The sequence below is a fragment of the Xenopus tropicalis genome, chromosome 7, assembly GCF_000004195.4.
Source record: "Xenopus tropicalis strain Nigerian chromosome 7, UCB_Xtro_10.0, whole genome shotgun sequence".
NCBI lineage: Eukaryota > Metazoa > Chordata > Amphibia > Anura > Pipidae > Xenopus > Xenopus tropicalis.
In genome coordinates this window covers 91,099,361-91,106,574 of record NC_030683.2, presented here as the reverse complement: position 1 = coordinate 91,106,574, position 7,214 = coordinate 91,099,361, and positions in this window count along the sequence as shown.

Genomic DNA, 7,214 nt, shown 5'->3' with positions numbered 1-7,214 from the left:
TCAGTGAGAAATATGAAATGTTTCCAAGCAGAGGAAAAATACAGAAATAATTATATGAGTTTGCAGCTGGTTCAGCATGAGTCCAGAATCATTTAGCTAGGCCAGCGGAACAGAATATGAGGAAGAGTTTTCATTGTTTTTTTCTTGTCTTTTTATAAAGGAAAATCCGGGGGAACAAGGGAACCTCTGTAGGAGAACCGAGTCACGATCTTCTTCCACATCTTTGATCTTCTCTTCTGCCCATTGCAGTATTTGTCTCTAAGTTTGGCCTTTAACCCTACTGTGCAGGCACAGCAGGACCGGAATCTATTAGATGATCCTGAAGAAAATGATGGAGTGGTGCTCCTGCAGTAGTACACCGGGATGGTGCATTTTTCAGCATAAGGAGCACTGTCCCAGGGGTATCAAGTAAGCGGTTATAATCATCGGCTGGGTTCCTAACATTTTGGCACCCCCCTCTGATTATCCCTCTCTTTCTCCTGTAACCCTTTTGAGTTAAATATTCAGCTTCAGTAGCAACACAAATAGGTTTGCAAACTGTTATTAACTCAAATATGTAGTTATAATATTAAGTAAAGGTATGGGACCTGTTATCCCTAATGCTTGGGACCTGGAGTTTTCCGTAATTTGGATCTACATACCTTAAGGGGCTGATTTACTAGCCCACGAATTCGAATTGGAAAAATTCCGATTGGAAAACGAACATTTTGCGACTTTTTCGTATTTTTTGCGATTTTTTCGGCGCCTTTACGACTTTTTGGAAATTATCGCGACTTTTTCGTTACCAATACGATTTGCGCGAAAAAACGCAAGTTTTTCGTAGCCATTCCGAAAGTTGTGATTTTTTCGTAGCGTTAAAACTTGCGCGAAAAGTTGTGCTTTTTTCGTAGCGTTAAAACTTAAAAGACGCAACGTTTTGCGCAAGTTTTAACACTACGAAAAAATCGCAACTTTTTGCGCAAGTTTTAACGCTACAAAAAAATCGCAACTTTCGGAATGGCTACGAAAAACTCGCGTTTTTCTGCAAAAATCGTATTGGTAACGAAAAAGTCGCTATAATTTTCCGAAAAAATCGCAAAATACCGATCATTACGAAAAAAATGCAATCGGACGCAATCGGCCCGTTCGTGAGTAAGTAAATGGGCCCCTTAGTCTACTAAAACATTGTTGTTTAAGTTGGATTGTTTTGCCCCCCAATAAGGATGAATTCAATCTTATTTGGGATGAAGTACAAGGTACTGTTTTATTATTACTGAGAAAAAGGAAATAATTTTTTAAAAATTGAATTATTTCATTAAAATGGGCTCTATGGGAGATGGCCTTCCTGTAATCAAATATACAACCTTTTTATGTATAAAGTGTTCCAGTTTTCAGATATAACATGCTGGAATTTAGGTGTGGAACCTCTTAACAGATGTTTTATGAACCTTTAAGCCCACAAGGAGGGCATTTTAGGTATCAGACTCCCATTTAAATAAATCTTTCCCAAAGCAGCCCTCCTCGATATGAGGAAAGCAGCCCTTTCTCATAATTCTGCCTCTTTGCTTAAGAATTGTTTTACATAAACAGTTAATGGCATGCAACTAAAATCATAGCTACTTGCAATTGCAAAGCCATTTGTAGAAATCCAATTTGCACCACTTGCAGTACTATAAACTGTGATTTTCAGTTTACACTAGATACAATTATAGCTGTGATTTTCAGTTACAACAGTGTGAGTTAAAAATCACGCCTGTAGAGTTACAAGGATAAGTCTGAGAGTTCTGTAGAAATCAGCAGAAGCTGAAAGCATTTTTGTATTATTGTATCCCAGATAACTTTCAGCTTAATAACAACTAGAAATTGCTTGTGTGAACTATTACAAACTACTGTATAAACCCTTGTAAGGTTTGTCATCAGTGTTGAGTTTTTTTGTTTTAGTGAATGAAACTGCTTATGGGTCCATTATGTTTGCTCCAATACAGAACTCCTACACCAGAATCTTTTAAAAACAGGGATGGTTATTTCACAAAGCTGTCACGTAGCCCTATCACTTCTCAGTAGTCAGTAGCATTTCCACTTCATATTGGGAGGCGTTATAAAGAACATCTATTGAAATGTGTGTTTGATTCTAAAGTATTTCCTCTTTGTATGTACCGATTATATAATCCAGAATTCTAATAATGTAAGAAAATTGTCCTATTTTCTGCTTTGCCTTAATTTATTATGGTTTATTTTTAAAGGACTATTATTTTCCACAACAAAGTTCAATATGAAAGTTTAATACATAGCAATATAAGATCAGTGGATCTAGTTATGGAGAACCTACAGTTTTTCTCAAAACATGTAGAGCTGAAGGGCATTGAATGAATTGCTAGCGCAAATAAAAAAGTAATCCCAAGTCTGGCAGTAGTTATCTGTTACATAATTCTGTCATAAGGGTTATGGTATCATTTTTATTACTAAATTAAATGGTGTACATTGCAAATAATTCATTCTACCATTTTAAATTTATTCTTGAACTAATAAATATATATTTTTAGTTGTAATATTGGTGTGTTGGCAGCCATCTCAGTGCACTGTGCCTGAGTCTGAGCTTTCAGAAAGAGCCAGCACTTCACAACGCAACTGCTTTCAGATAAGCTATCGCTTCTCTTACTGGAGTCAGTAATTGGAGGTAACATGACTTAGGTGAGCTTGACTTGGATTTTTGCTATTGAGTGCTACTCTCATATCTACCACTGGGTGGGAGCATTTTTAGCAATACAGGTGTTAGGTAGCTACTATCTTGCTACCTTCCCATTGTTCTGCAGATCAACTGCTGGGGGGGGGGGTGGAAGGGAGGGGGTCATATCACTCCAACTTGCAGCGCAGCAGTCATAAGTGGCTGAAGTTTATCAGAGCACAAGTGGCACTGAGCATTCAGATTCAGTTTGGATGAACTCTAAGGGGCAGATTTACTAATTTCTCATTTTTTCTTTTTAAAAATTCAAATGTTACAAGAGAGGCCAATATCAAAAAGTAATTGAGGTAATATAGAAGTAACTTTCGAGTGTATTAGCAGATAAGCTTTGAGGTGGGTTACTGTCAAATAAGAATAAAGCTGTCCACACACGTGGCGATTTTCGATCTTTCGCGCAACCATCGGTCGCATGAAAGATCGTTCCAACCCTCGACTGATGTTCAGGGCTGAATCATCAGATATGGAGGTAGAAACAATAGGATTTCTACCTCCTTCTGCGATTCAGCCCTGAACATAGATTTTGCTCAGACGTTTCAATGGCGCCCGTCAAAATCTTTTAACCCGCCCGATCGGCGAATTGTCCCATATCTGCAGCCTTCTGTGATATTGGTCGCCTCGCCGAGTTGCCATACACGCACCGAATATCATACAAAACGAGGTTTCGTACGATATGATTGGTGCGTGTATGGCCAGAAGAAGATTGGAGGGACACAACTTTCGAAAGAGTTTATGATTTGATGACGAGGGGAAAAAGACTGCAGAGTCAAAGAAGCTACTAACTCAGTGAATCTGAACATTATAATTAGAACAAGTTTAGAGATAATGATTGGGAAAGTGGATTAATTGGTGGTGGCACTAAGTAAAATATTCAGTTTTACTTTGACTAGGTTAAGTGTCGTGCAGTAAGAGCACATTCACGAAAAAGGCAGTTGGACATCTGAGATATGGCAGATGGAGAGAGACAGAATTAAGAAATAGGTTATATCATTATCAATTTAAAAATGGTAATAGCCACTGGTAATAGACGTATTGGATGGATCCATGATGAACTCTGACCAAGATTAGAAGAGGTGAGAAGGTTTTACTGAAGAAAGAGAGAGAATAGAAGCAGTTAGATGGGAAGAGTATAAGCCAAAAGAGAGAAATGTGACCTGAATGCTTAAAGAGAGCATTATTCCAGAGAGAAACCCATGATCAGCTGTGTCAAAAGCATTAGAGAGTTCAGAGAAACAGACTTTGCTGACAGTATTGCATCCCTGAGTCAGGCATTCTCCCCAGAGAACAAGTGGATCATATAATATACATGATTTACTTAGAAGAAAACATACCTTTATATTGTGCTTCTTCCAAAAGAGCTATCATTGAGACCATTTTAGAGACAACATCTGTTTAATAGCTGTTATTAAACACCTTAAGACTACTGTTTGAATACAACAGATACATATAAGTGCAATACGTTGTTGAGCTTTAATATTAAAACTTCTTCATTTCTGAAATTAATGAAATATAAAAAGAAGAAAAAGGCTTTATCACCTGTACATTTGTACTCTTTTATCTCACAGTTTAAAGCAAATATGACATGGGGATAGCATAAGCTTGCAAGGAAACCCTACTCTCAAAAATTATTGGGTGTTGTACACAGCAAATACACAGCAGCAGCAGATTGAGGGCCAAGCAGACAATCAAGTGGCAAATAATACCAGTGACAGGCAGATGGGCACTTTAATTGGCGCACAGTAATAATAGTGACCCCATAATCAAAAAAATCATCATCAGAGGATCAGGCAGGGCAGCAAGCAAATGTCAAGGTGGGTATAAAAGGAGCTGCAAAAGCATACAGCACCAGTGGGAAGGGAAATAGATGGAGAGAGAAATATAGGGTTAAAGAAACAAGCAAAACACCCATATGTTTTGGTATTTGGTGTGTGACAGCTGAGTTGTCTATTAAAAGATTGAATAAGCTTTCTAATTCTTCTCTAAGTACACTCTTGGTTACATTGCAGTCATTCTTTTGCAAATATGGTAAATAATTAAGTATATTTATCCCCTATTACTGAACTGTCACTTTATTAGTGTCTTCACTCCACTTTCTAGAACAAGCCATTTTCCCCTTCCAGGCCATCATCAACATTAGTGCCACTTCTGCCAGAACCATTGGTATCAGTTCTTCCAAGCTGCATAATTCAATGCTGAAATGGATCTTTTCTGGTCCAACATGTTTAGATTGCCTTCCTTCCATGCCCTGTCAGTCTTACAAAGAATATAGCATAGCTCCTTCCTGAACTCTACTCTGCACCAGAAGAACTCTGGAAACACTGCAATGGAACGGGCTTGCAATCTTCCTAGCACTGTGTCCATTTTGTTCTTTTTACTGATGTTTAATTACATATTGTGCATGAAACAAACCACTGCTTTAATATCACACAGGCCTTTTCTATCTGTGTTGAAATGCAAACTCTACCACCACAGAGATAATCCACTGCTGAGGTTGTCCTTATTAATAGTGCAGGCATGTGATGACATCTAAAGATTTTTAAACTACATGTCCAGTTACAAAATGGGCTGAATATTCAATCGGGCAGAGTTATTGAACAGAAGGACCCTGGCAATGCGGAAAGGCATGAGCACTAGTGATGGGCGAAAAGTTTCGTCAGGCATGGATTCGCGGCGAATTTCCGCGTTTCGCCATTGGCAGATTGTTTCGCGAAACGGATGAAAAATTTCGCCGCAGAAAAATTCGCCGCACGTCCAAAAATTGTCGCCGGCGTCAAAAAAGAATAGTCGCAGGCGACAAAACAAAAGCCGCGCGACAAAATAATAGCCACGTGCGACGAAACAATAGCCGTGCGACGAAACAATAGCCGCGCGACAAAATAATAGCCGCAGGCGACAAAATAATAGCCGCGTGGGACGAAACAATAGCCGTGCGACAAAACAATAGCCGCGCGACAAAATAATAGCCGCGTGCGACGAAACAATAGCCATGCGACAAAACAATAGCCGCGGGCGACGAAACAATAGGCGCGCGACAAAATAATAGCCGCGGGCGACATTTTTTTTTGTGGCACGACATTTTCGCCGTTTCGCGAATTTTTCGCCGTTTCGCGGATCTTTTGAAAGATTCGCGAATTTTTCGGCGAAGCGAAACAGAACTGATTCGCTCATCACTAATGAGCACTCATTTGGGGGCCATTACATAAATCAGGTTCAGAAACAGCTTTAGGGCTGGTGTGTTTGCTCAACATAACTAACAACTGATACACAATTTAATATTCCCTTTGTACTATTTTTTCTCTGCTCACCCCCACAAGAGGCCCCTTTGATTAAAGGGGCTCAGGGCAAAACCATCCTATAACATAATTATTTACTAAAGTGCAAAAGTAAGGCAAAGCTATGACTTTCTTTTCATTAATGAGTCCCTGAAATTGCCCCGTGTAATGTAAGGCACTGCATAAATGATCTCTTATCATGCTCAGACATTCATTAAGTGAGTTACACCCAACCCGCTCCAAGGCTCAGTTCTGAACTGCAAATAAAGAAAGTTGCTTTGAATGGCAATAATGTGAATGAATCACTCTCCAGTGTGAGGGCAGGGAATGTCACAGTTCATTGTACTCCTCTTGTATTTTCATTAAAGTAAGTAGCATTCCCTGTGAGATGGTACCTGAGTCATGGGATTGTGATACCTACAATTTTGACCTTTTCTGTGACTTACTTTAATCAGAAGGGTCACTTCATGATCAAAAGAGATTGCTGGTAACCTTAGAAGGTAGTAAAAGGGCATCATATCATGTCTGCTTTATGAGGGAGTCAGTTAGCTCTGCCTTGCATGGAAAAGGAGAGAGAACTTATAGGCAGTCTCTGATCATTAGTAATATTGTACAATTTGCAAGCTTCAGTTACAAGACCTTTTCACCACACACCCCTTTCTCTCTTCAGAAGCACATATGGAGGAGGCCATTAAATGAACATAGTGGATTCATTAAGTGGGACCTCATGTTTTGTCTTGGTGCTTCAATTACTATTTCTTAGTGGCAGTATGAGCACAGATTAACACCAGAAATGCATTCCTCCTGCTAATTAAATCAAACTGTAGCTTCTATCACAAACACTGAATTCATATTTCCCAAAGCAATAATGTTTAAATCAAATGCATCCATTTTGTCACTGGGTATTTCTGATATTACCAGACTTGGGCACAGATATAATTATTACACCAAAGACCAGAACCGATGCAAGCAAAGGCTGGAATTGACCCAGGCAAACTGTAAAAATATTCACCCATATTTGTGCCAGATTCAAATGCAGAGCAATCAGCACCCCGCATTGCATGTGTAGTGGAAAAATTGCAGTGACTCAGATGAACAGATACTGCTTCTTTCACTTCCACATACCTGTATTTGCCTATGTGCCAATATGTCTGTCCTGCCTCCTGTTGTGAATAGTAGGCAAGTGTGCTTATGCTATCTCCACTTTGAAGGGTTCCGGGGTT